Source organism: Diadema antillarum, unplaced genomic scaffold (genome assembly GCF_040938485.1).
Source record: "Diadema antillarum isolate AM-2024a unplaced genomic scaffold, OU_Dant_1.0 seq00000398_RagTag, whole genome shotgun sequence".
Taxonomy (NCBI): domain Eukaryota; kingdom Metazoa; phylum Echinodermata; class Echinoidea; order Diadematoida; family Diadematidae; genus Diadema; species Diadema antillarum.
In genome coordinates, this window is record NW_027271389.1 from 1,313,909 (window position 1) to 1,340,851 (window position 26,943).

A 26,943-nucleotide genomic window follows, 5' to 3' on the forward strand; every position below is an offset into this window, starting at 1 on the left:
TCTGATTTTGAAAAGTGTTATATCTTCTGTTGCGGATCCTTTGGCACATATCTTTAATTTGTCAATGTTAACGGGTGTGTTTCCGGACCAAATGAAAATAGCTAAAGTTATTCCCGTATATAAGAATGGAGATAAGTTAGATGTTAGTAATTACAGGCCTATTTCTTTACTATCTTGTTTGTCCAAGATTTTAGAGAAAATTATATATAAAAGAACGATGAATTTTTTAAAGATGTGTAATGTTTTTACAAATTCGCAGTTTGGATTCCGAGAAAAGCATAGCACCTGTCATGCTTTGCTTAATTTTGTTGACAAAGTAGCACATGCTTTAGACAATCGGTCACATTTGATTGGTATCTTCCTGGACTTCTCCAAGGCCTTCGACACTATAAACCATGATATCTTACTCTACAAGTTGTCTCATTATGGTATACGTGGGAAGGCCTTGGAGTGGTTCAGGAGTTATCTAACTGATCGCAAACAATATGTATTTTTGAACAATCATAATTCTGATATGAGAGAACTGAAGTGTGGCGTGCCACAAGGTAGTTTATTGGGCCCACTATTGTTTATTGTTTACATTAATGATTTTTGTGCTTCGTCAGATGTGTTATCGTTCATACTTTTTGCCGACGATTCAAATGTTTTTTACTCACATGAAGACCCAAATATTCTTGTGCAGACAGTTAATTCCGAACTACAACATTTATGTGAGTGGATACGAGCAAATAAGTTGTCTTTGAATATCCAAAAAACAAAATATATGCTTTTTAGTAACACTTTAGATAATTTAGATATGGACATTTGTTTTGGTGACGCTGTCTTAGAAAGTGTTCCCCATATAAAGTTTCTCGGTGTTACAGTTGATAACAAACTTTCTTGGAAATTTCATATCGATAATGTTTGCAAGAAAATTTCACGTAACATAGGTGTTATTAATAGATTAAAACTGTCTATTCCTCAGCATTCGCTGTTAACATTGTATTCATCTTTGATATTGCCTTTTTTAAATTATGGAATTTTGGTATGGGGAAACACGCATCAATTATCATTGGATAGGATTCTACTGTTACAAAAGAAGGCTCTTCGCATTATTTGCAATACTGTCCCATATTCTCATACAGATCCTTTGTTTTTTGATAACAAGATTCTGAAAATTAAGGATTTGTTTTTATTACAATTAGGGCAGTTTATGTATACTTATAATAATAATTGCCTCCCGTTTGTATTTAACTCCATGTTTATGCGCAACCGGACATACCATAGATACCCAACTAGACAATCAAATGAATTTCATTTACCTCTGTTAAAGGACAAGTTCACCTTCATAAACATAAGGATTGAGAGAATGCAACAATATTAGTAGAACACATCAGTGAAAGTTTGAGGAAAATTGGACAATCGCTGCAAAAGTTATGAATTTTTAAAATTTTTGTGTTGGAACCGCTGGATGAGGAGACTACTACAGCTTGTGAGTCATATGCGTACAACAGTATAAAGAAAATGTAAAAGAAAATTCAACATATTTTCATTTTTTTTCGCATAGTAAAAGAGCTCTTGACTTGCCTCTTTCTAAAGGCAGGGGGAATAATATTGCCCATAACATTTGTCGGTAACGAGTCAGGGGAATGTGTACTTTTTTCAAAAGATGGAATTTTGTGAAATTCTCTTTATATTTTCCTTATATTGTTGTACGCAAGTTATTCATACACTGCAGTAGTCTTCTCATCCAGCGGTTGCTGCACAAAAATTTTAAAAATTCATAACTTTTGAACGGATTGTCTGATTTTCCTCAAACTTTCAATGATGTGTTCTACTAATATTGCTACATTCTCTCAATCCTTATGTTTATAAAGGTGAACTTGTCCTTTTTAAGAACCTTGTTAGCTCAACAGACTTTTATTTATGTAGGTCCAAGATTCTGGAACTCCCTTCCTATGGATATAAAAAGTGCCCCTTCATTGAATTCTTTTAAAACGAGATTGAAAATGCTTCTTTTGAAGTCTTATAATGTAACTGAATGTTTTTAATTTTGTAATATATTTTGTGAGCACGATATCATCTTCTCTTCCTTGACTGAAAGGCTGCGTTCTCTTGAGGTATCACTTATTTTTACTACCTGGTAGTATTCTATACGTGCTCTCGTTCATTCGTCCCCACAGTTGAATCTCTTCCGCTGGAAAGCTGCTCGACAATTTGTCACTTTAGAAAACACCTGGCTAATTGTCTCTGTGGGCTTTCGCCCTTGGTGTATGCATCAACAAATTTTTGGTTTCTCTCTCTCTTCTCTCTCTCTTCCACTTTTCCCTGTTTGTTGTTTCTTTTTTTTCACACTTTTGCTTTCTTTTTTTTCTCTATTCCCCGCTTCCCCAGTTTCCCGCACTCTTTGTAGTTGTAAGTTTTCACCCCATTTTCCCCCTTTCCCTCAGAGGTATCCACATGTTACAAGCTTAGTCTTTTGAGTAGGTACCTCCACTTTTTTTTCTCCTCAGTGTGTATATATAGAGTGTATGTATCTTTATTTTACTGATCATGTAGACAAGAATATGTTGTTAATCCTGTCTGGTTATATATATTTACAACGAGTCGCATGTCAAGTTCATGATATTGTTTCTTATACATTCTGTTGAAGAAAGAAAGTGAAAATAAAGTTTGAATTTGAATTTGAATTTGAATTATTATTATCATCATCATGTATATAAATTATATTTGTGCGTATAGAAATACTACTATATATGAGTACTGTGTGTGTTCTTTTGTTTGTTCACTATTCAAATTCAAAAATCCAATTCAAAATCCAATTCTACTATCAAATTCAACTATCCAATTCAAAAATTTGTGCTCACATTATTTTCAGTGTAACCTTATATGAGAAGTATGAGAAGAATAGAAAGTGAACTGAATATCACTGTTTTTTTGCTCTGCCGTGAATTTGAAATGCATATCACATTAGTTTTTTTAGTTAGTTTGTTGAGTTCGAACAGCGGCATTTTACAGTCCCATAGTGATGATTGTAAGAGCGTGCTATTTGCTTAAACTGGTCAATCTCTTAACTCTTTTCTTTTTTTTAAGATTTAGATGCCTGTTAGAGCTGTTAAATGATATTTTGTGTCTTTATGTATTATGCTACCTCAGACTATCATATTGGAAAGAGATCTATAGATTTTAAGCTGGGATCTTGTGGTACGTTTGAAATTCTGGTCCATAAGCAGGTTGCTATAGTATAGGACAGGGAGTATTGGATTAAACATCATGTTATCCATTGTTTTTTGGTACATAGGGCCTATTTATGGTATTTGGAACCAAATCATTGACCTTAATGGGATTTTTTTTGACATTTCTGTCACATTTACTATAGTTGGTATACGAAATAATTCATGAAAAAGTATACAGTATCTTTATGTACATGTAAGGTGTACCCATTGACTTGTTTGTGTGATTATATATATTATGTTTTCTAGGAGTACTCATTTTGACAACTATCCATCTATACTTTATCCACAAAGTGCAGTTGACTACATTCTACGTTATTGTTGTTGTTGCCGTTTTATCTATACAGAAAAGAGTCGTGTGTGGTATTAGACGTGGAAACCGCAGGCAGTGCGAGATACATAATTAATGAGTGCCACATCTTTTGTTACATGATAGGTAATAATACACACACATGTCTATGATTCAATGTTATGGAGTGACAGCTTGATTAGATATTTCCCTTTACATTGAGACGCTGTAAAGGCGAAATCAAGTCCAAATATATGTTAATCTAATAATAAAAAGAGTAAAATCTTACAAGTTCAACAATAAATATTTGACTAAAATCTTTTGAAAAATAAGAAAATTATGACATTTTGAAACTTTGCACTTTGTACAGTGGATATGAATATGCAAATGAGTGAGCTAACTATGCCATTACCTCACAATTTTCCATTGATCATGTACAAAAAAAATTACGAAAATTCAATGTTTCTGTCATTGAAGTCTGAAACATGATGTTATTCCTGGTTGAATAACTTCGGAATAGTAATCAGTTAGACATACCATTAAAAACTTGAAATTTCCAAATTTTATGTACAAACTATGATGGGGAGTTGTGAGGGGATGACATGCTCACTTTCCATTTGCATATTCATATTGACAGTTTAAGATCTGTTTCATGAAAAATTAGCGAAACTTCAAAATGCCATAACTTCCTTATTTTTCATCCGATTTTGATCAAAATTTTACCGTTGAACTCGTAATGTTTTACTCTTCTTTTACCAGAATAACTTTTAAGCAATCTCTGCAACATTGCTTACGAGAGTCGGACTTACAAAAATAGTTTTAAAAAACCCTCAAACATTACACATATACAGCCCTTGCTACACTCCTCACAAAAAAAAAAATGATTTGAATGGCGTTCTATATATATTGAAAACATATATAAAGAGAACAAAAACTTTTCACTGTCGAAGACCCCGTGTACACCAAACAGGAGTCAAAACTTGGTGTAAATGGCAATGCGAGATCGTGGCGACACCCAACATGGGACTACTTATTGAGGTAATCTCTTCCGAGCTGCGGACGAGCCGTACATTCTTCTTGCTAAAAACGGTTGAAAGGACTCATTGTCATCATACTCTATTCTTTGGCAATTTTGAGTTGGATATTTTGAAGCTCTCCCGGTAACCTGCCGTTTTATATTTTACTGATATTTCATCGCCGCGAACGTCCCTTTCACCTCAAAATGATAGTTCATTCCCTTTCGAGCTATATTTTGTTTCTTATGTCAGTGTAGGGTTAGAATTCTAACTTATCGCTTTTAAGTTTAGTATATAACATTTGCATTGATATATGAATGAATTGAGTGAGTAGTATACCATTCATGAATAATTAATATTGAGATGTGGCCTACCACGATGATGCTGATTGAGAAATTCAAATTCGACCGAAGCGTGCGTGATTTCTCGGTGCAAACGCACAACCCGTGTCGAGCCGAGACTATAGGCGTTTAGCGTAAACGGGTTTTAAACGATTTCCTTTTATTTATTTTTTTGTCATTATTATAGCACTATGCACTGCATTGCCATTAAGTATTTAAGCTGTCAGACCAACCGTTGCGGTAAAAGTTACAACTTCATCACTGATGTGCTCAGACAGAATGTTGTAATTGTGCGTCTCCTTTTGTTTGTTTGTTTTTTGGTTATATTTCTGCATTTTTCATCATTTCGATTCAAAATAACATGAATAATTAAAAAAAAACATTTTCAATACAAAATAACATCATCAATAAGATTTTTCGGCATTACGGACGAGAGAATATACAGTGCAAACATAACTCTCAAATCTATTCTCATCGCACGATGATAATCGACGCCAGATAAAAGGGAATGTTTATAAGGCGAAAAATGCTTCAGACCACATATCGTAAGCGTGTGCTTGAAATGATAGTGGCCTGAGGAAGTGGTAGAGGAAAAAAAAAGAATCGAAAAAGAGTGGAAGTGTTAAGCCTGAAATTGTGCAAGGTGCATCGTGCTATGTGCAGAAGTGCACATAGACGATTGGAGATTAAAGTATCGTATTGAATTTGATCTTGACCTTTTAACTCATTTTGGACATACTTTTTGTCTGACATTTTGTGATATGTATATTTTCAAGCAATTGCCTGTGATTCTGTGAAAAATTTCAAACGTTCAGTAACGGATGTCATGCTGGACGTAACTAACACATTTTAGACACGAAAAATGATAAAAAATTCCAGTGATAAGCTAACACTGTGTTTTCCAAAGTTTCAAAATTTCTTGCTCCATTTCCCCCAAAGGTGAGAATATCCACGCGCTAACAGGAAAATGATTGTTCATTTCTTTTAGAAATATGACACTGATACATTTCTTTGAGTCAACAAATTATCTCGCACAGACCTCAAGGCAAATTATTCATAAGAATCCTAAATTCTGTTCCTTTCCTGATTTGTCTTTTCCCCTGAACATCATAAACACGAGTTTACGCAAAACGTGTGCATAATAAGGGAACGTGACAAAATCAAAAGGCAAAACATTATTCAAAGCGTAAAGGGCACATACATAAAGAGTTTCGGAGAGCTGCTCTTTTTCAGGTTCAGTGAAAGGATATATTTGTTCTACACTGAATTCAAAGGAATGGGCCCCTCCCCTGAACTCTAACAGAATTGTCAATACATAACAACACAATTATAGATGTCCAGATTGTCCAGATAACAGTGAGCTTTAGGAGTGGACTCCAAACAATACTCGACGTTTACTCCCCCCCCCCCCCACCCCACCATCTCTCCCTCTCTCTTCATCTTCTCTCATCCACTCTTGGGCCTCTGCGGCAAATACCCCTTTGGGGGTAAAAGAAATCAGCGGTTAAGAGCATACACACAAATAACCCTCCCAGAAATTTTTGATATATGCATTCTCATCGTTCAACGAGATATGGTGCTTATCATTATACCAAGATCCAATTCAATACGATACGTTATAGTCCCATCGCCTACATAAAGGAAAATGTAGCGAAAATGTGTTTATCTGCAACCATCCAAGGTGCAAAAAAAAATGTGTGTATGCTGTTGAAATTCACAGTCAGAGCCACAACCGTCAGTAGTAATTACATTTGGCAATTTGAGTTATTGATTGTTTTTTTCAGAAACATAATAAGCCGACGTTTATTCTATGTGCATGAATGACAACGTGATTTGCCGATCTTGAGGGTTATGAGAATGGAAAAGATTTGAGGTGCTTATTACTTGGTTACTAAACTCAAAGAAACATCTTCCTTTTTTCTAGGACTTACCGTCGGTATTTCCATCCAAGCCACAAGTACTGTCGCTGCGAACAAGTAGCTCCAAAGAAACGGCGGGATAAGGCCAGCCATTTTGACCATGGGTGGTGCCAAGAGTGTGATAAGAAGGAAAAAGAATGTAACTCCTCGGATGGCGGAGATTGCGGGCGGTGTTGTTAACGCTGATTTGGCAGTCGAGCGGTTGTTTGACAGGTGACGATTGCTTATAACAGGCCGTAATTTTGAAGTAGCATCGCAATGCTTGACACAGTGTTTAGTCTAACACATCACTGGTATCCAGTAATACCAGTAACAGGCAATCTTATCGTAAAGTGATGCCACCACTTGAGTAGATTACTTGTTGTAGCGTCCGGCTTTTAGCTTGATGAAGTTGTCGGAGAGCATGCAAGGTATACAGAATAAGATATTTATGAACTCTCCCTGCAGTAGGCCAGAATCACCACCATCTGGACGAATCAACTCTCCACCGCAACGGTCATTTTGCCCAACAGACGAAGATGACCAACTATCGACATTGCATGCCGCGCTGTAAAGGCAAAATTGAGTTTGTCATTAATGGGTTGCTCGCTGAAATGAGCGGAGGGAAAAAGACAAAGGTCGTGGGGAGAGTGGCTTTTGGTAGCCCGTTTATCGAGAAAAACACGGCGACATCCGGAGCACGATGTAATTACGACGCCACAGACATGCGCCTTTGTCTCAACTCGTCACGTGACCAATGCCGACGAACCCAATTCTTGCTGTCTGAGACTCGAAGTAGTGTTGAATAACGTCCACCACCTTAATATAGACATTGAAATAATTGGAAGGAAAATAATATGTACATCCCATTCATTGGATACAGCGGTGTAGAACTGCTGCCTTCTTATTTCGCTTCACCTCACTATTGCTTGTTCGACAGACTGTGATTGACCCCCCCCCCCCTCCCCTGAATTTATTCGATATACCGATAGTGGTAGAATTTGGTAGAAATCGTGGCATAAAGCGATTCTTGGGGTCATGAAAGATCAGAGTAGACATATTTGTGCACATGATCATGGTATAAGACAGATTGGTGTATCGAATTATTAGGAGTACAAGAAATAAAAATATACATGTGGACCAGTTTCTATTCAATAAATTCAATAACAGTTCTTTGTCAATCGGTACTGAAATTACATGAAGAGTGAAAACGTCATCGTATCAAGTCAGTCTAATTACGCATGGTTCACAAAGTAAATAATAAGATTAAAATGGTTGCAGCACATAAATAGTTTCCATTCCACCACGTTTCACAGGAACACCCTTACTAAAAAAATAATATATATATAATATATTATTTTTGAGTAAGGATGTTTTTGTGAAACGTATTGGAAATTGCAAATATTTGTGTTATATATATATATATATGTATATATATATATATATATATATAATTGAGACAATTCCAAGATGACAGAAGCGTTTGGTAAAGATATCAACGTTCATCTCACCTATATATATATATATATATATATATATATATATATATACCTGAGTGAGGGGTATCGATAAAACCCATTAAAAAAAAATGTCATTACGAAGTCTTGAAAGGGAAGTTACTACACTATTTTGACAGGTTTTTGTCCCCTACGCTTGTATTGCTGATATTAGGTGTTAGAACGTACAGAATAGCCATGATTTGATTTTGCAGACAACCAATGTATCATATCAAGTAGATTAACGGCACTGTTTACCTTTGGGGGCAGTGATTTAAAAATGTTCGAGTTATCACATTTGATGCACATGTGTAAGTCAGTTGTATCACAAAACATCCTACCATATAAAAATTTTTGCAATGGAGCCTGAAACATAAGGAGATATCACAATTTTTCTCACTAAACCGTAACTCTAGAAGGTTCAGTCTAGAAACAATTTTATTATAACTCTTGTTCACATTTTTTATATTTAGCAATACTTAACATTGATAACAAATTTATTTACTGATTAACTTTTTTACACTGGTTGTTTCTATTACTACTAACTCACATTTTACAACTATTTTGAAGCACTAAAACTGGGTTTTTGTTTCATGTGCAAATGTTAGACAATGCATTTACGGGCAATATATTTTTTAATTTTTATTTTTCTTCTCTCCGCCAAAGTTTGAAGTCTAAAGGGTTCTTGGATATACACTGCAGCATACGAACGGTTCTTCTTCCTCACCTTCACTGTAAAAACATCGGTGTTAGATTTAACACCACGGGTGTTAAATCTAACACCGATCAATCTTCAATAGAGGACCACACCCACAGGTGTAGAAAATGTATTGTGACGGTGTTAAAAAGTGTTCACCTGGCACTTCGTGGTGTTAACTTGACACTGTAGCTGGTGATATTTTTGACACTGCGCTAGAGTTAATTCATTAATTACACCGCATGGTGTTGATTTGATATTGGTGGTGTTAATTTCAATGGTATAACACCCGTCCAGCTTCAATAGGAGACCACACCAACTGGTGATACTGTGGTGTAAATTTGTTTACACATTTTTCTTTTCCAAAAATCAAGTACTTTATCGGAAAATTCTTCATCGTCTTGTTGAAGTTCAGAATTAACAAGAAATTCAGTAACTAAGAAACTATCAAAAAAAATATATTTTGAAATGAGGCCCGAGTGTGTTAATCTAACACCATGAATGAGCACCGGAAATTTAACACCAGCTCGGTGTTTCATAATTAACACCGGACTTTTTGCAGTGTTGATTTTGCATGCTCTTTTCTGAAAGGTTTCTGACTTATTTTCTTGCTTTCGTTTTGTGGGGGAGCTACCAAGCACTGAGGACTTTTTTTCCAAGCACTGATCGTATGTATACCATGTTCTTAATACGCACAGTTATAAAGTCATTGAGACGGATGAGAAAACGTTTAAAGCTGCACAGCATTGTTCGCTTTCTGTTACTTATCATTACCACTTGCGTAACATGACTGTACCATTTCACGTTTGTTTGCACATAACACCTGTGATATTCGCTCAATTAAAAACAAATTTCCGATGATATTGCAATATTGGTTTACTAAATGTCACGGCCACTGTCGCAATTAAGTAGAGAGATTAATTTTCATATCATTTTCTGTTGTCCCTGCACAAGCTCATTGACGGATGACTGGATGTGAGCCTTGGGTATAAGTTTCTTGCAGGGGTTGAACTGACGAAAGGGCAAAAGCATCATTTATCATGACCAAAAAGAAGCTTGGCCTTAGTTTTGTATCCTAAGGAACATCATCAACATCATCATCATCATCATCAATGGCGTTGCTTTTAAATATTGGCCAAAAGTAGTTATTAGCCAGTTCGTAGTTCCACTTTGTGCATGAGCAGAGAAAAAGGGAATTCGTACCAACAGGCGTGTTGGTTTTTAAATACACTAGGATAAGCATCAGTGATGTAATGATTATTTATGCAGTCCTTATAAATGCTGCTTGCTAGCACATCAACTTGAGAGCAAATGCATATAGTATTTGGCAATATCAATAGAAAGAAATTGCTAATACATTCAATGCAAAATAATGAAATGAATGATTTCCCAAGAGTTAATTGACGAATCAATCTGGTCGTTTGATTTGAATAGGATCGATGAATCCCACAAATTGTTAGTAAAAACGAGTGAAGTGCCCTTAATTCACTGTGAAAAAAAAGAAAGATCATTCGTACCAATGTGCCCATGCGCTAACTCCGAACTGGCTTATTCGAAACTTTAGTTCATTTCAGTTCGGTTCACCTTTTGGTATTTCATCAAAACAATAAAATGTGGGGAAAATAACATCAATATTCATAGCAAACATGTATCAGGTATACATCAAGAACAGTAGAATAGAATGACGAATGATTATATACCCAAATGTACTGGTATTTTATGGCTGACAGCATTCAGACATGATGTGGCCCAAATTTACGGTTGACCTATAAATTGGACATTCAATTACAAATATTTCATATGTAAAAAGTGAGAATTGTAAAGAATAAAGACATGCCACAATGCAGAATGACATACAAACAGCATATACGATGTCTCATAACATAAGCTATGAAGGTATACATAGATAGCAATTTTGTCATCAATCGAATGTAGGAATGATCGTTAAGGAGAATTTTTATGGCCAGATTTAGATTTATTTACATAATAATATGTATCGATAATGATAATTCCATGAGGTAGAATCATTGTAAATGATATATCGTTGATAGAATTAAGTACGAAATAGAGGTACGTAAAAATCACTCGCGGATCGTGTGGTATTATGAATTGTATTTGCAAAGGGAAACATTATTCTGACAGGGTCATTGGTAATGATAGATTTACACAAAGATACACTAAATGATGAAAATCACAGTTTGTTATCTATTCAGACATCAATTCAATTCAATTCAATTCAATTTATTTCCACAAATCTGATAAAAAGGGTAATTACATTGTACATGACAGCATACAAAGGACATCATAAAGGCAAAATAAAAAAATATACAAAACATAGGCGTTATATCAAGAGAAGTGGAGGAATCAACATAGGCTTAAACCAGCCTTTCAAGGTCAATCCCCAAGAAATATAAATTACATCAACAAGACAAAACACACATCATAAAAACTTTAACAGAAGACATTACAAAGTACAAAACCTACAAGAGACAAAACAACAAGGCAAGTGAGCATAATGTTAATCCTTATACATAATAATTTGATTAAAAATCATACAAAAGCAGAAAAATTATTGACTTAATAAATGTATTTTATATCTTTTCTTAAATAAATTCAAACTGTTGATACACTTTAAGTCATTTGGCAAGGCATTCCATAAAGAAGGACCAGCATAACATACTGTTCGTCTGGAGTGATTATATCTATAACTTGGGATATACAAATTATAAAATTGCCGAGTATAATATGTATTTCTAACCTGAGTAAAAGTAAAATAATTTCCGAGAAACTTGGGCAAGATATTATTAAGATAAGAATACATAAAAATACAAACAGCAAATGTATTAATATCATACACTGTTAATAACCTAAGCTTTTTAAAAATGGGCTGTGTATGAGTTAAGGGTTGAAATTTTGTAATAATTCTGATTGCACGTTTTTGAAGAACATGAATACGTTTAAGTAGATAATTGGCACAATTTCCCCAAATAATGTTACAATACAAAATATGAGGTAAAATCATAGTATAATACAAATTTAAAAGAACATTTGAAGGTACTATTCCACTTATTCTGTTGATTGCACCGACAGCTCTAGATATCTTACAGCAGACGTCATCTACGTGATTCTTCCAAGTCAAATGATCATCAAGTATTACTCCTAAGAATCTAGCTGAATGTACAATGGGAATAGTAGTGCCTGCGATACATATATCTACATTTTCCGTATCAACTATTCTATTTTTGGTTCTAAAAATCATACATACAGTCTTATCAACATTCAATTTCAGCTTGTTAGCTAAAAACCATTGGTTTACTTTATTCAATTCAGTGTTTAATATTGCACATGTGTCCCTGAAAGTTTTCCCAGAAATAAATAAATTGCTATCATCAGCATATAAAATGGCTTCTAAAATGTTACTAGCATATTGCAAATCATTAATGTACAATATAAAAAGCAAAGGGCCTAAAACAGATCCCTGAGGTACACCAACATTGATAGACTGTGTATGGGAGAGGAATGTCCATTTACACAAACATACTGCATACGATTCTGAAGATAGCTCTTAAACCAGTCTAAGGTTATCCCTCTGATGCCATAGTACTGTAATTTATCTAAAAGAATGTTGTGACTGATACAATCAAAAGCCTTTGATAGGTCTAAAAACATACCTATTACATATTCCTTTCTCTCAAATGCATGAGCAACTTTGTCACAAAAGTCAAGTAATGCCATATATGTTGAATACCCTGGTCTGAATCCAAATTGTTTTGCATATGATATATTTTTATAACATAGGTATGACATCAATCGCTTGTGAACAAGCTTTTCAAATAACTTAGAAAACACAGATAAGATAGAAATAGGCCTATAGTTTGATGGGATAGAAGTGTCACCTCTTTTATGGACAGGAACAACTTTGGCAATCTTTAACGAACGTGGGAAGACACCTTGTTCGAAAGAAAGATTAAAAATACTACACAGAGGAGTGGCAAGATAATGGATAGATTTCTTTATAACTTCAGAATCAATATCATCATAACCAGGGCTTTTGTTTGGTTTGAACTCAATAGCTGTCTTAAGAATTTCACTTGGTTGTGTGGGTCTTAGGAAAAAAGAATCTAAGCAAGTTCTCTTGGGTAAGAAATCATGAAAAGAATTTGCAGCAGGAGGCAAGTTATCTACAATGTCAGAGCCAATTGACCTGAAATAATCATTACAAAAATTAACAACTTCCTGTGGGTCTGTTATATCAACATTATTGTGTTTGAGATCTAAATATTGCACTTTATCCTTGGTTTTATTCAGAATATCATTTATAACATGCCATGTTCCTTTGATGTTGTTTCGTACTTTCAGAAAACGACTATGGTAATAATGTTGCTTTTCACGACGTATTGCACTAGATACTATATTTCTATATTGCGTATAAACACATTTTCTATAATCAGTAGGGTTCTTTATATACTTTCGATACAAAATATATTTTTTCTTACACATCTTTCTTAATTCCTTCGTAAACCATGGATTAATATCAGCTTTTTTACATCGTACTTCTTTCAGAAGAAAACATTGATTATATGCGGTTGTCACCTAGTCAATAAAAATCTGAAATCTATCATCAACATCAATGCTCCTATAAACATAGTTCCAGTCGAAGGACCCAAGTAATCTTTGAAATTCACGAATACTCTCATCATTTATAAATCTCTTATAACATTTGAATTGAGAACAATTATACTTTTCAAACCTGACAACTGTAAATACGCTTAAATGATCACTAACATCATTTACCAAAACTCCAGATTTCAATACATTAACAATATCATTTGTGAAGATGTAATCAATGAGAGTTGCAGAATTTTGTGTTATCCTGGTGGGATTTAGAATAAGTGGTGTAAAAGAGAATGATGTTACCAAATCAATAAAACTAACATGTGGATTAGAAATCGTTGCTAAAAGATCAATATTAAAATCCCCAATGAGAAAACATTGTTTATTTTCTCTAGATATTGCACTGAGTGATTTTTCTAAAACAGGCAAAAACTCATTCATAGCTTGACCGGGAGGCCTGTACACAATGGCAAGAATTATATTATTTGATTTGGAATATATTTCAATGAAAATCGATTCTATGAAAGAATTAAAAACATCTAAATCATTCCTTCGCTTATATCTCATACCATTTTTGATCAAACAACCAACACCTCCTCCACGTTTACTTGTCCTACCACATCCAACAAAAGCATACCCTGGCATATTGATTGATTCATGTGTAGAAAGCCAGGTTTCTGTCAGAGCTATACATGAAAGTTGGCAAGAAATATCGGCAATCACACTGCGAAAACTGTCAAAATTATTCTTAATACTCCTACAATTAAAGTGAACCACAGAAAAAATGTTTTTATTTTCATAATTGCTACAATTCATTACATCACTGAAATCAACATTACCAATATTCACCTCATCAAAAAAGAAACTATTATCTGCTTGGAAACATGAATTACAAATTGAGTCAGAAGCCTTTAACACTTGCCTACGACATACACTACATAACTTAGAATCTGGGATGTAAAAGGAGATTCGGTGTACAATAGGAAAGAAAAGAGGCACGGGAAGCAACTTGTAGTGCATGTTTCAGAGCACTAAAACTCTTTCGAAATGAGATTCATTAGCATTGCTCAAGCCAATGATGTCATCGTACAAATGGGGTGAAATTGTTCGACTATGAATTAACTTTGAAATAGCGATACTTTGATTTAATCATGGTGCCAATATGTTTGATAATTTGTTACAAACATAACCGACACGATTTCACCAATTACATTCATACACATTTATTCCGAGGAAATTTAAAGAAGAGACCTGTTTAATAAAAAAAAACGACCTACAATATTATGCTGATAGGTACAGCATGCCATAGGTATTCCATTTCTCTTTGTAAATATCGGAAATTGAATTTTGCTAAATGACTCAGCAATTTATCAGTCGGCGAATCCATTTTGTATCCGATTGCAATTGTTATAAACCTCTTGCACAAAGTCAATATTATCATGTTCAGTTCTTGTTAGTCTTGGAATGTCAAAGTATTCATCACCCTACTTCTTAAAAAAAGCACACGCACGCCACTGCCATTTGGCAATGTTTGTGACGGACGTCCACCCAACCCAGGGCGGGTCACCTCCCTGCATGCCTATAAACCCAACTTTTCTTTCGCTGATTTCCCCCTTTTCTGTTATCGTGTGCTGAGTAAAATGTGACTCTTTGCATGCATTTATCAGCAGTGTGCAAGCATTTGTAAAGATGCCTCATGGCATTTGCTGACCCATACTCAAACCTGTACCGGTGGCTACTGTCATCTTTTATATTTTCTGTTCTACGACTTGTAAGGGTTTTAACCCACCATTGCTGCAGGTGACACTCGATATCAGAGAGCGACTATGCAATGCAAGTGAGTGATAGTGACTTATACCGTACAAAGGCTTAATCTCTCTCTCTCTCTCTCCTCCCTCTCTCTTTTAATTTTGTTTTAATGCATTTCATGCATCATCTGCATCCTATACTTTAATGCAGTAATATTTTAGAGCTCTTTCAGCTACTCTCTAAAAAAAAAATCGAGTGAAAATATTCACTCTTAAAAGCGTGAATAAAAAAAGAGTGAATTTAGAGTGATATTGGAGTGAATTTCAAGTGAAAATGTTCATTTTCACTCGTTTTGGAGTGACGTCAGGGATCACTCCAAAATCTTCGAGTGATCCCTGAGGTCACTCCAAAATGAGTGAATACGAACATTTTCACTCGAAATTCACTCCAATTTCACTCTAAATTCACTATTTTTTGTATTCACTCTTTTAAGAGTGAAAATTTTCGCTCGATTTTTTTTAGATAGCTATAGTCCATCCCAAATTTGAATTCTCTTTTACTTTTTTTTAGACTAATAACCGCCATCATGCTGCTTCTATATTTACTCTTTCCTTATTTTGCGCCTCCTGCACTTTTTTTGGATCACGTACTGAACTGCTAAAGCACCCACACACGCAGAATCCACGCACACCGTCGCCCTTCCCAATGCACTCTGGGCACGTTCCGTTTCATCGCCATGGTGATGAAGCGTTTAGTTAAACTCATCGTATCACGGATCCTCAACACGCAGCAGACGACCAGCCACTAAAAGGCACCATATATGGGAAGTGTTGTAGCCGTGTATGTTCATATTCAATTTAGATTAAAAAATTAGTAATGATTTATTTATTCAAGGGAGGCGTCAACTACACTTGCCAGCATTATATCGCATTGTATGACAACTTGACTACCATGACTAAGGCCTATACCATACATTTTTGCGTATGTATTTGTCGATAGTACCCATATTGGAAGAACACACTCTTCCACAGTGTGTTCACAATGTGTTCACATAGTCGACAATGTGAAAACGCTCGAATGTAACAGTGTGAAGATGATTTCACACTGTGATGCGGGCTCTGTTTTTTCACAGAGAATTCACATAGGAATGTTCTGATTCCCGCTGTGATTTGATGATTCACACTGGGCATTGATAATTCACAATGTGGTCACATTGAATAAACGCTCGAAGAACACCGTGAAGATATTTCACACTGTGTGTCACATTGTGTTTCACACTGTGGAAGACTGTGTTTTTTCCAGGGTGGAGTCCGAGTGCATACAGTATGTTCACGCATCCCCACAAGCACCTCATGACACTTAACTACACTAAAGAAACTCAAGCATATGCATCTTTTCTTTGTACAGCCCTCTTGTATATCAAAATGAAGTTTTCAGTGAAGCCGGCCTTTTCCTCAAGCTGTGTTTAACATGGAGGTCATCTGCACTTTCTAGCTGTTATTAATTTCCTTTCATTTCATTTATTTGTCTCCATATCCAAGTGATACAAAATGATAGCGAAGTAGCATAATCTATTTGTACAAGAAGGTGAAATGTCACGAAGAACTTATACAAATGCAAACAATAACAATTAAAAAGTATAGTACATCTACAGCTACACCTATAGTTGATCATGATGATTTCAGTGTGAATTTAACTAGTCCTCGCTAGTAGAAGAAGTCTGACCATATCTCTCCAATACTTCGTGAGCTTCACTGGCTGCCTGTGCAATGCAGAGTGCAGTATAAGATCTTACTGTTTACTTATAAGGCTCTCCATAACTTGTCTCCTGGCTACGTGTCTGAGCTTATCAGTGTACGTCAGCGACGACCAGGACTACGTTGTACTGGACTGACTCTTCATGTTCCCAATACCCGCCTAAAGATGTATGGGGATAGAGCCTTCTCCTCTGTTGCACCACGTCTGTGGAACTCTCTACCAGTCCAGCTTCGGAATTGCAGCAGCCTCAATACATTCAAGTCTGCACTGAAGACTTATCTTTTCCAGCAACTTTGTGAATGATGTGTGACACTTTTTGGGAGCTGGGCACCTTTGAATGTTTCTACAGATAAATGGCGCCATACAAATGCTGTTTCATCATCATCATCATCATCATCATCATCATCACCATAAAGGAATATGGGGGATATCGAGGGAATCTGCTCAAAAAGCAGTACTTTTATACACCGGTATCCATGTTCTTCAATATTGCACGCTGAACCAAAGTTTATCTTTATGTTTTTGTTTTGACTTACTGTTTGTCATTTCTGTATCTAATTAGATGTGCCTCTTTCTGCTGTTGATGAATCTTCTCTCTGAAAAAAATCGAGTGAAAATATTCGCTCTTAAAGGAGTGAATTCAAAAAAGATTGAACTTAGAGTGAAATTGGAGTGAATTTTGAGTGAAAATGTTCGTTTTCACTCGTTTTAGAATGACTTCAGGGATCACTCCAAAATCTTCTTCCGGTGATCCTTGAGGTCACTCCAAAATGAGTGAAAATTAAAATTCTCACTCAAAATTCACTCTTTTTTAAAAATTCACTCCTTCAAGAGTGAATATTTTCACTCGATTTTTCATAGAGAGAATAGGTCAATATTTTGTTGTATCATTAATATTTGCAGAAAATGGGGGGAAAGCCTTCCCTTAAATGAGGAAGTAAACCAATATTCAACTTCCCAGAAAGGAAAATGCTTGTATTATATCATCTGCAAAATGAATGAAAGACATTCTAAAATATCAGAAACATTAGGTATAAATCATCTACATAAGTACAAGAGAAATAATTTGAACCCCAGTATTGATTCCTCATGATCCAAGAAACTTAGAAGGGTCTCGACACTAATTCCGAGCGGTATGTTCGGGGGTGTTGTGATCAATTTTAACCAAGGCTCTCGGAAAGTACAAGCGTTGAGGTAGCAATTGGACTTCCGGTGAAGAGATAGTAGTTGGCAGCCAATTTCTATTGCCATATCGTTGGGAATTCATATATTTTTACAACACCATGAAGTAGAATGATTTTGATGTGAAGCTCACTGATATTTTGCCAAAGAAACTGGTGAGACTTATGCAACGTTGATAATTGACATTTCGGAATCACCTGATGATATTCATCTAAATCTCATGGCCTACATGTAAAAACTACATATCAAAACACTTCATTGAAAAAATGAGAGAGAGAGAGAGAAAAAAAAAGAAGGAAGAATAGCCACCCCAAAGCAAAACAAAGCAAAACAAAACAAAAAACAACCGATCAACCAACCAACAAACAAACAAACAAACAAACAAACAAACACAGTGTGTAAATGAACAACCTTAAAATATTATAGAAATGTGGGAAAAGGGGGAAACGATCTAGGTATTTCAATTTTAAATGTCAAATTTGCGCGATGCAAAAAGGTCAGTGCAGAATTTTTGAGGTTCTGTTTGTTTACTTGAATATTTGAGTTTCCATAATATTCGTTTTCCCGCCCAATTTCATCAACATGGTAAAGATGCGATTATACAACTTTGAGCGAATTCGAATGGTTAACTGAAATCAGCATTATTAAAAAACCCTAACTATATGTTTTTATTAAAGTTCATTTGTTAAGCATGCGATTTCACATTCAAATCCAACAATAAGTATACAAATAGGCAATTAAAGCATTTCGGTATGTTTTTCATTACTGCTTGCCCTCTTTGTATATTATTTTTCATAAATTTGAATGAATTATGCAAACTTTATTTAACTTGAAATGGGATCGTTCCCTTGTGTGCTTTTTTTCCCCCTTGCACTCTGACAAACTGTCTTGGAAGCAGCAGCTCGTATAACCCCCTATTCATTTATATGACGCCAATGGCAGCAAGGCGAGTCTATGTATACATGGAAATCTCGAATGCAGAGAGCGTTAGACTGGCGGTAGCATTTTACAATCGACAAGACTTACCTAGAAGTGGCCTCCACTATAGGAATGAGAATATGTTATATCTATACTGTTTATTCTTGTGGGAAAAAAGTGAAACTGAATGAGAAAATGAGAAAGAAATGAATTGGATAGAATATGAGTAGATGAATGTGAAACTTGTAAATGAAATTGTTTAACGGAAAAAAAAAGAAAAGAAAAAAAAATCCGAGGAAAATGCAGAACTACATAACATATAAAACTCAGAACTTGTTAAATTCAGTACATTGCAACATTCAAAATGCGAAGGCGTATGCCTATAAATGAAATTGAAGTGGGTATTGGGGACGAAATTGAACGTCTTTTCAGCTACGTGGCTAGATAATTGAAGACAATTTCATGTCGTCAAACTGAATGAATTTCTCCCTAAATTTAATGAAATAAGATCTAAAAGGAATGATATAAAGAAAAACTGAATGCTCAAAGAATGAAAAGAAAATGAGCCATGAAATTAAGTGAACTTGAAATCCTATGCATGAATTGGAAAGCAACTTTAGAAGTTTGGAGGGAAAAACTATATGGTATATACTCAGTGGATAGAATCAGGCTGTTTTGCCTTGTTTGACGGGTTGATTGAAAGATTTTTAATCCGTCCCCAACCCCAGCCGTATGGGAGAATTTACAAAGATGAACTGCAAACGGTCATAAACAATAAGTCATGAATAATGTAATTTCGATATTTTCGCAAGTCACATTTGCATTATAATCAGAATTTCACTTGAAATAAGACTACGTGTGATTGCAAAAAAATATACGCACTCAGACTAAGTGCTGTGTGATTAATCAATTCTAGTGTGTTGGTAATGGCTTTGCGCAAGGCCATTGCTATTGTCTGAGGTTGCCATTGTACGTGTATAGTACACGATAGATGCCCTTTTCTTAACTTTACTATATATGGAGGCCTACATAGGCTTTTGGGTTTGAAAGGTATAGTGATCTTGTATTGGGAAAGAAAATAAAACCTAACAATTGTCTTGAATAATAAAGGAGCAGAGTCAAGGTATGATCATAAATTGACTCAAGGAGAATGATTTCATGAAACAACGTTGAAGGAGGGATAGTGCATCTTTCTTTACAGATTTCCCGTAGTGAAAGGTGTGATGTATCTCATTAGTATTGCCTTTCGTGGACAAGGATGATTTAAGCCGTTCATCTTTCAGTGCACGCAAACTGAATCTAGACAGAGAAAATGATAATTTTCATATTGCAAATTTAAACCCCCGTTGACAATCACTCGTAAAAGACCGAGAAGATAAACAGGATTTGATTGGATTGAACTATAGCAACGTTTTTAAATTCACTTTTATGTGAAGTCTGCAAGTAGTAAATATGTGTGCTTTAAACTTACCCTTAAAACAGATGAAACTCCACTTTATACTGATGCTGGTGTTTATACTATGAGGATTGAGGAATTTGTCTTTTTTTCACAAAAACGCGCATAAAAGACACTAATTATGAAATTTTCACGTTTCGAATGATTTGATAAAAGAAACCTCCTCACAAGAAGACTTTTTGTTTGTATCTGTTTTTGCTTTAAAAACAAGTGCCTATGAAACATCTATAAATGATGGATAATGAATTATACTTCATCGAAGAGAAAACGAAGAAATATTGATGGCTTATAAAGAATTCATCGAGTCACTTTCTCATACCATTCTGTTTCTGCGTTTTACTGGTGCGCATGTAACGTTCACTTCTTACTGACTCTAAATTATCGGAACCATGACGACAGCGATTCTGTTCAGTGGGCTTTCGCTTCTGGACGGAAGCGATTTATAATGCATTAAAGGGATAATATAGTTTTGGTTGAGATGAGATGTAAGGTTTCCAACTTTTTGCGAGATAATGACAAACGAGCATACAATTCTGAGAGGAATTCAAAGTTTATTTGATGAAAATTAGTTTCGAAATGGCTGAGATATTCAGACCAAGGCGATCCTAATAAAAGGTGGGACCCATCTTTTTTTAGAGTCGCTTTGTTTTACTTTGTTTTTGGATATCTCAGCCATTTCAAAACCGAATTCATCAAACAGACTTTTAATTTCTCTTAGAATTGTATGCTCTTTAATATTTCATTAGTGGCTTCTGATCAATCTGAATCCTCATCTCCAAAACTATACCATCCCTTTAATCATGTATTTATATATCAGGCCGTTTTCTACTCTGGTTTTGTTCGCAAATTGTGTCTGTTCATTGAAGAGTGTTTTTAGATTTTTTTTTTCTGTATACTCAACGACCAAAATATTGCGGGGGATCAAGCAAATTGACACAGATTTGAAGGGGTTAAATCTCCAGGAGATAAATCAATGGCACGGATTCTCCTTCATTCACTGAAATCCAGAGGGTAATTCTGTCAACGCTTGATGAGTTTTTCCCCTGGCTAGCGGATATCCGAGAGTTCAAATTTAGTGATAGGAGATTTTTAGCACAATATTTGGTCAAGGTTTCACTACAGAGGTTTTGCTCTCTGTCTCATTATATAGTCTATCACTTTATGTACTTAGAAGATTATAAAATTCATACATACAAATGTAATGCATAGTATACATATGTATATATATTTATTTGTTTATATATATGATATAATATATATATATTTATACATAAACATGTGCATGCATTACGTAAACATGTATATATATGTATATATATATATATATATATATATATATATATGCATTCACACATAGATATGTAAAAGTGTATTTATTCAGCTCTATCTTTACGAATGAATACAAAACAGAATCAGATAAGAATATATACTCGTCTGAATATGATACATTAAATAGGCCCCATCCATCATGTTTCATATATCTCAGCATAATATCCTTGAACAATTATTTTCATGCGGTAACATGTATAGTATGTCCCAAAGAAAATTACAATCGGATCTTAGCATTGATGATTTCCTCTATGATTAAACTGTCAAAATGCTATTTCAAGGTTTAAAAATATAATATTTTACCTATATTTTGCAGAAAACCCCATTCAATTTGGTTAAGTGGTCACAGAGAAATGTGGATCGTTGGAAAGCATGTCATGGGTCTGATTATTCCAAGTTTAGCACTTGGATGCTCTTGGAGCTGCATAATGTGTGAACACAATGGACAAAACTTGGAGGGAAGGGATTCCTGACATGTTCTACAAAATTCCCATTTCTCTTTGACCGCTGGAGGAAATCGGATGGAGTTTTCCGTAAGATGTGGGTATTAAGTTATGGTTTCATATAAATCATATTCCCCTTATAAGAACATATACGTACAAAATACAAGGTACAAATCAAGAATGAAATCATTCATATAAGAAGCACACAAAGATAACAACACGCACACACTCCTCGCACACGCACACACACACATACACAAACTAACACGAGACAATATTGCTAACAATGGCCATTAAAGTGGACTTCAGCTTCATTGCACGTGGAATGGCTACATAATGCACATTTCCACTAAATATAATAAAATGGTATGTTCAATTTATTATGCGCACGTGTGATTGATGTAATATGCACAAGCTAATCAGATTCAATCGGGGAGCATTAAACTAGTCATTGAAATCTATATCTGCTTTGAAAAAAAAAAAACCCACTTCAGATATGCAGAGGTATCATGCTGGCAGTGTTTTCTATAGTAATCAATAGAGGGTGATTCCGCAGTGTTGGTGATCTTCTTTTTTTTTCTCCTTATTTTTTGTCCTCAGTAGGTCTCATCAATCTTTCACTGACATTATTTGACCAATTTTCATTGTCTCGTTAACTAAATTCCTCTGAAATCCTTCGTCGGCCCTAGATCAGATAGATAACCCTTTAAATATTTGAAAGAAAACAAATACGCAATCATAATGTTTGAATGAAACTACAGATATTATTTTTTGTGTAAATCCATTATTTTTTAATAATTCTTTATTCGAAGTTTGTTCAGGTTCATATGACGGAAACAAAAGCAAAACATTATACAAAGATAAACAGCATTATACACAAACATTGTACAAATAATATCAATCTTACATTATGTAAAGACAAAATGCAGTATACACAAACATTGTGATACGATGCTCTGGTACAAAAGAAAAGGAGCACACGCACGCACCCGCGCGCGCGCACACACACACGCACATACACACACACGAACACACGAACACACATACTTCCATGCGCATATAACATATAGACACAGACATTGATACTCTCGTCAAAACCTGTATAGGTTACTCCTCTCGCATAGATTAGTTGTCCATCACCACATCCACCCCTCTCCCGTCATGCGCTGATGATAACGTGACGTCGCGAGTGATAGCATCCCGTTACCGGGGCAACCGATTGATTATATTACCAAGCGCCTCATCAGAGGGTAGGACTCTCTGTGTATTTCTGTGGTGATAACGTTACAGAATATTGTGTTCAAGAGCACTATAGAGTGCGATTGTATAGGCATCGTTGTGAAAGGTAAGACTCAGGGTTACAACGTTTGCGGCGATGGACTTACATCATTTCCTATCAATTATCTTTGGTACTCCAAAAGAAATGTTTTACAATATTGGGGCTTTTAAATGACAAATTGACTCACATTACTTTAAAATCTGTTTGTTGTTTGTTTGTTTGTTTTTTTATTGAGTTCGACGTTTGATGTCCCCAATGCCATGACTTTTATAATACCATGGAGCTACAAGAGATAATACGATGATTGATGGGAAGACAACCCATCATAACATACAAATCCACAGATGTCATATCTTCCACAGTATTCAGTTTTTCTTTTTTCTTGGGGGGGGGGGAGGGGGAGGGGGGAAGCGCAAAGTTCGAGTAAGCACGACTTCACGAAAGGTACTATTATTTGGTACAATGCAAATTCGGGCTATGACTTTCAATATTTTTTGTGTAATATATTAAACTTAAATTGATGTTATAGAAACAAAATTGTTTTGAATACTTAAAGCTTCAAAAATGTTCCCACCAAAATAACTGGAAGACAACACGATTTTAGCTTTTTATTAAGGTGTAGATAGATATCAAGACGATACCCGTTTTATGTTTTATAAGGTACCATGAACGTGATGGAAGTGCTTGGTAAATCTCGAAACACCAGAATTCACAAAGTGAGTCAAATATTACAGCCACTTTTGAACCCATCCCCGTTTACCACAGCGGCTTACCGATAAATGAAAATACATGATTAACGACAAAGTAAGGATGAATAAATAAAAACAAGTAATATTTGTTTCATTGTAACAATTATTGTTTTAAAGTAATATTGTATTTGTTTTATCATACGCAACTCATGGTTTCCTCATAGATTTGAAACATCCTTTGAAGAAACGGAAGTCCTTGCAAATTATTTTTCCATTCTTAGAGCAATCCACAAAATTCATATCTTATAATATGCTTTTCTTGTGGATTCCTCTTTTCCATATACAGTTAAGATGAAATCGCAGTTGCTTACTTGTTCATTTATCCAAATATAAAGATTAAATCATTATGGCTGTATTATATATTATTGAAGTTTGTGTAATTTGAAATTCTTTACTCATGTAGGCGTTAATATTACCCTGCATCACTTTACATGGTTATGAAATTATTTGAATTGAATTAAATTGAATTTATCTCAAACAATATAAGTTTCTACTTAGTGAAATGGTGGTGTAATTGTTTTTCTTTAATTTCACAAAGATGTGTTAAGTCTTGTCTTTGTGTCCACAGGATAATCGAGGTATGAAAGAAAAATAACATGGATGTAGTTCGATCTGCAGAATCGCTTCATAGCCAAAAGACTGCGAACATTAGATGGTTGAGTTAATAGAGACATCAAAGAGGAATTAAGGCAATCAATCAAGCAATCAATCAATCAATCAATCAATCAATCAATCAAACAAACAATCAATCTATCGATCACTCACTCAATCAATGAATTAATGAATTAATCAATCAATTAATCAATCAATCTATCTATCATTCCCCACTCACTCACTCACTCAAACACTCACTCAATCTATCAATCAACCAATCAATCAATGTATGTATGTATGTATGTATGTATGTATGAATTTGTCAGGTGCTAAGCTTTAAATTGGTATAGAATTTGCCCTTTTACTTATATAAGGAGATAAATTAACAGAGTCAGAACTAGAAAACTGTTAAGCTTACGTCGCCAAATTCGGCTTTACGCGCATTTTCTTTTCTTTTTATGAGCTACGGCTTAAACGGGTAACGTGATCACGCACACAATATTGTAGAGAGAGAGAGAGAGAGAGAGAGAGGGAGAAACGTTAAATGGTACACTTACAAGTGTTGTAGAATAGTTAGAAATCTGTTTGTATATAACCTATAAATGAGTTTCGATAGTCATATAGGAAAAATGGAGAATACGTAGAAAGGATGAACACTTTTTCTACTTCATAGGTTATTCAGGTGCAATTATATAAAGTACCCATCGAACCGGTCGAGGGGAATCGCGCCACTGCTTCGCTAATTGTATTCGAGGTCTATCAGATAATTGGTTTTCGTATATTTGGTGTTTGGAAAGAGAAAAACAAAACAAAATGCAAAGAAAGAGGGAAGCTAGGCAGAGAGAGAGAGAGAGAGAGAGAAAGATAAAGAAACAGAGAAATAGACAGATAGAGAGAGAGAAGAGAAGGAGAGGGAGAGGGAGAAAGAGGGTGAGGGAAGAAGTGGCAGAGGAGAAGAGCAACAAATAGTGGTCCTAATCTCTCATCGTTATAGAGATTTGAAATAGAAATAGAGTTTTGATGAATACATTGTACTAAAGAATCAAAGATAAATAGAGCTTCTGTTGAAAGACACAGAAACCAGAAAAAAAGTGGACGATATATTTCCATGTAAGCCGATGCCAGTCCGCCCCCCACACACACACTCACGCATATACACAATAAAAACCAAGGAAATACATCTCCAAATGGGAAAAAAAGTATTTTCCAAACATAAATTATTTATGAGCAATCATCGAGAGTGCCCGATTGAAATGGTATGGATTCGCCTCCACGCTTCGCTAATAATATTCGAGGTCTAACGGCTTTTGTGGTGGATTTCTGAATTCAAAAGGGGAAATAGGGGATGGCGAAGCTAGAGAGGTAGAGTGGGAGAGAGAAAGGCAGAGAGAGAGAGAGAGAGAGTAGGTAGAAATGAGCCAATAATTATCGTGATTATCCGTCATAAATAAATACATCGCTAATCATTTTCGCTTTACAACTGTACTCTCTCCTCAACGTCTGTTACTGCGGCAAATGGCGCTATTCCCCGACTGCAGCAGGTCTCTTGCCAAACTTGTTATCCGGTGGTGATTGGCTGAAAGAGCGCAGTTTTCACGGATATCGAACAGATACCAGCGAAAGCGTTGAGTCGCGGTGTCCGTATAGCTTCCGTGCCTGACCCTTTCCCGGTGTGCTCATCCGACATCCAGTCTCCCTGTGCTGTGTGGGGTTTGTTATATTCTCGAATCAAATCAAAATGTTGTTCGTGAAGACGATTAGTCCGTGACGGCAGTGAGAAATAGGAAACGCGGCTAAACATCAAACAAATTATTATTATTGGATTCCAGCTTGAACTTATTGAAAGAGCTGCTTCCCTGCACACTATCATCGTCAATACGTCCATTGTCTTACAACCAACAATCGATTCCGAACTGAGAAATC

At 35.3% G+C, this 26,943-nt stretch overlaps 1 protein-coding gene across 1 annotated transcript in view; it reads right to left on the bottom strand.

Annotated features, from left to right (window-relative positions):
* The window catches only part of LOC139732066 (adhesion G-protein coupled receptor D1-like), an 80,032-nt gene that overhangs the window by 50,362 nt on the left and 2,727 nt on the right, over positions 1 to 26,943 (bottom strand). The window lies entirely within an intron of this gene.